Source organism: Apodemus sylvaticus, chromosome 3, assembly GCF_947179515.1.
Source record: "Apodemus sylvaticus chromosome 3, mApoSyl1.1, whole genome shotgun sequence".
NCBI lineage: Eukaryota > Metazoa > Chordata > Mammalia > Rodentia > Muridae > Apodemus > Apodemus sylvaticus.
In genome coordinates this window covers 140,681,731-140,685,465 of record NC_067474.1, presented here as the reverse complement: position 1 = coordinate 140,685,465, position 3,735 = coordinate 140,681,731, and the positions used below count along the sequence as shown (strand labels likewise).

General features: G+C 42.5%; 1 non-coding gene across 1 annotated transcript; it reads right to left on the bottom strand.

Moving 5' to 3' along the window:
* Positions 1-233: 233 nt before the first annotated feature.
* Positions 234-361, bottom strand: LOC127681899 (small nucleolar RNA SNORA2/SNORA34 family). The gene has a single exon (XR_007977242.1). It is a non-coding gene; the product is annotated as a small nucleolar RNA SNORA2/SNORA34 family (small nucleolar RNA).
* Positions 362-3,735: the final 3,374 nt, after the last annotated feature.

Here is a 3,735-nt window from a genome sequence, read left to right as displayed (position 1 = left end):
ACTGAGCTAAATCCCCAACCCGTTTTATTTATTTATTATATCTAAGTACACTGTAGCTGTCTTCAGACACACCAGAAGAGGGCGTCAGATTTCATTATGGATGGTTGCGAGCCACCATGTGGGATTTGAAGTTAAGGACCTTCAGAAAAGTAGTCAGTGCCTTTAACTGCTGAGTCATGTCTCCAGCCCACCATTTTGTTTTCTATTTCTTGTCTTTTTTTTTTCTTTTTTCCAGATGTTTCTTTCTAATGAATTGACCATTAGATTTACAAATTTCTGAAATGGCCAACAGACCATAGAAAGACATTTCTTTAGGCTCCTGCTTGAAACCAACAGCTTCAGTAAACTTATTTCTTGTCTTTTTAAGTTGTGTTAGCAAGGTAGCCATGCAGTTAATCAGCTAATTAATCCTGGGCAAATGTTGCCCTTAGCACAGTGGCCCCCAAACCATCCTTTCACACCATACTCTTGATGAAGTATAACAGCTATCTGTCTTAATTTGATAAAAATCTCAACTGTCAACTGCAGTCCTTTTTAATACTCTCTGTGCCTAACTTGGGGGTTTGGGCACACAGCATAACTCTGTACTGTACCGTCAAATATGGTTATTTCAAGGACATGCCTAGGTGAGATTGGATCTAATTCTATTTGCTTTCTGATTTCTTGTCCTTCTTTTTCACACCTCTCCCCAAACAGCGTCTTGTGTAGCCCTTGCTATAGAGCTGATGAAGAATGATGAGCTTGAACTTCTGATCCTCCTGTCTCAGTGCAGCCATATTCTTCCCCAGTCTTCTCCATTGGGCCAGCAGACTTACACAGTTCAAATCACCCTCAGCACCTCCATCTTCCACATTCCTACTAGGATGGTTCATTAAGCCCCATTTAAAGCATTCCATGGCTTTTCAAATCCAAGGTTCCCATTCAAGGTCAAATCCACCATTCTTCCAAACAAAAATGTGGTCAGGGCTATCACAGTGATGCCCCAGTCACTGGTACCAATACCAGGGTCTTACTGCTGTGAACAGACACTATGATCAAAGTAACTATTATAAGGACAACATTTAATTGGAACTAGTTTAGAGGTTAAGAGGTTCAGTCCGTTATCATCAAGGCAGGAGCATGGCAGTGTCCAAGCAGGCATGGTGCAGGAGTTGCTAAGAGTTCTATACCTTCATCTGAAGGCTGCTGGGAGAAGATTGGCTTCCTCAGGCACCTAGGAGTAAACTCTCAAAGCCCACCTGATAGTGATACACTTCCTTTAACAAGGCCACACCTATTCCAATAAGACCACACCTCCAAATAATGCCACTCCCTGGGCCAAACATATTCAAACCACCATATTCCACTCCCTAGCCTCCATATAGGATTGTTCAAACTTATGAGTCTATTGGGTCCCTACCTAAACATAGCATAGTGCAAAATACATTTAGTCAAACTTCAAAAGTCCCTATAGTCTATAGCTGTCTCAACAATGTTAAAAGTCAAAAGTTCAAATTCTTTTCTGGGATTCATTCTATTACTTAACTGTAGTCCCCTATTAAAGTCAAATCAAAAAGCATATCACATACCTTAGACATCACAGTGTATACACTACCATTCCAAAATGTCATTGTAAGTAAATACTGGAATAAACAAGATAAAAACCATATAGGCAAATTCCAAACTTTGCATCTCCATATATGATGTGAAAGCCCTCTTCAGATCTCCAACTCCCTTCATCTTTGTTGACTGTAGCACAATTCTCTTTGGCTGATTCCTCTCCCTGTTAGCAGCTTTCCTCAGCAGATATCTCATGGCTCTGGCATCTCAAACATCTTGGGGTCTCCAAGGCAACTTTAATATTAGATTTTCTTGTTCCAATGTATGGGATCCACACATGATCTTCTGGGCTCCTCCAAAGGTCTTGGGTCACATCTCCAGCTCTGTAGCACTCTAGGCTCTGGTTGATTCCACACTACTGCTGCTACTGTCCTTGGTGATCATTCCATGGTACTGGCTTCTCTAGTACATTGGGGTCTTCTGCTGCAACTAGACTTCACCAACAGCCTCTCATAAGCTCTCATAGGCATAGTTGAGGTATCAAGCCTCAACTCCTTTGCATGACCCCTTCAGTCCTGGGCCATCAACTGCAACTGAGGCGGAACCTTCACCAATGGCCTTCCCTGGTCTCTCCATGAACCCTTCATGCCTTCAAAACTAGTATCACCTGGGTGATTCTTACACATTACCAAGTCCAGCTGCAGCACAAGGTATAACCTTGGCTATCTCTGGAGCACAGCTTCTTCTTCTTCTTCTTCTTCTTCTTCTTCTTCTTCTTCTTCTTCTTCTTCTTCTTCTTCTTCTTCTTCTTTTTCTTCTTCTTCTTCTTCTTCCTCTTCTTCCTCTTCCTTTTCTTCTGATTTATTTATTTATTTATTTATTACATATACAATGTCCTGCCTGCACCTATGCCTGCAGGCCAGAAAAGAGCACCAGATCTCATTATGGATGATTATGAGCCACCGTGTGGTTACTGGGATTTGAACTCAGGACCTCTGGAAGAACAGCCAGCACTCTTAACCTCTAAGCCATCTCTCCAGCCTGGAACATAGCTTTTTTGTGTTCTTAGAAAATACTTCCCAGAAGATTCACCTCAGTGTTGTTTCCCTCTCTCTCTCTCTCTCTCTCTCTCTCTCTCTCTTTCCTGAGACAGGGTTTCTCTGCATAGCCCTGCCTGGAACTCACTCTATAGACCAGGCTCACCTTGAACTCAGAAATCCACCTGCCTCTGCCTCCCAAATGCTGGGATTAAGGGCATGCGCCATCACTGCCCGGCTTTCTGGCCTCTTAATCACTGCTAATTTCTTAACTCTAGCTAACTAGCATCACTTGTTCCAGCAGTCTCTTTTATTTTTGACTCTAAAGCCAGAGCCACATGACCAAAACTGCCAAACGCTGCTTCCTTGCTGGAGCTGGAACATGACCCCCTTGTTCTGTTATACTATCGGCAACTTTCTGTTTTCCAACTTCTTCACGGCCTAAGCTTGGCTGTTCTGGAACTTGCTCTGTAGATTGACCTTGAACTCAGATCTGTATGGCTCTGCCTCCTGAATGCTGGGATCAATGGACTGTACCACCATGTCTGGAGCATGGTCAAACTCTCAATAACCAGCCCCTTAATGATAACTGAGTCTGGGCTGGAGAGATGGCTCAGTGGTTAAGAGCACTGACTGTTCTTCCAAAGATCCTGAGTTCAAATCCCAGCTCACAACCATCTGTAATGGGATCTGATACCCTCTTCTGATGTGTCTGAAGTGTGTATACACACACATACAGACACACACACACACACATATGGCTGGAGAGATCAGTGGTTAAAAACACTGGCTGTTTTTCCAGAGGTCATGAGTTCAATTCCTAGCAACCACTTGGTGGCTCACAACCATCTGTAACAGGATCCAATGCCCTCTTCTGGAGTGTCTGAAAAGAGTGACAGTGTACTCACATACATAAAATAAATAAAACAAATCTTTAAATAAATAAATAAATAAATAAATAAAATCTTTTTTTTAAATATTTATTTATTTATTATATGTAAGTACACTGTAGCTGTCTTCAGCTGCCATTAGAGGGTGTCAGATCTCTTTACGGATGGTTGTGAGCCACCATGTGGATGCTGGGATTTGAACTCATGACCTTTGGAAGAGCAGTCGGTGCTCTTACCAGCTGAGCCATCTCTCCAGCCCAAATAAATAA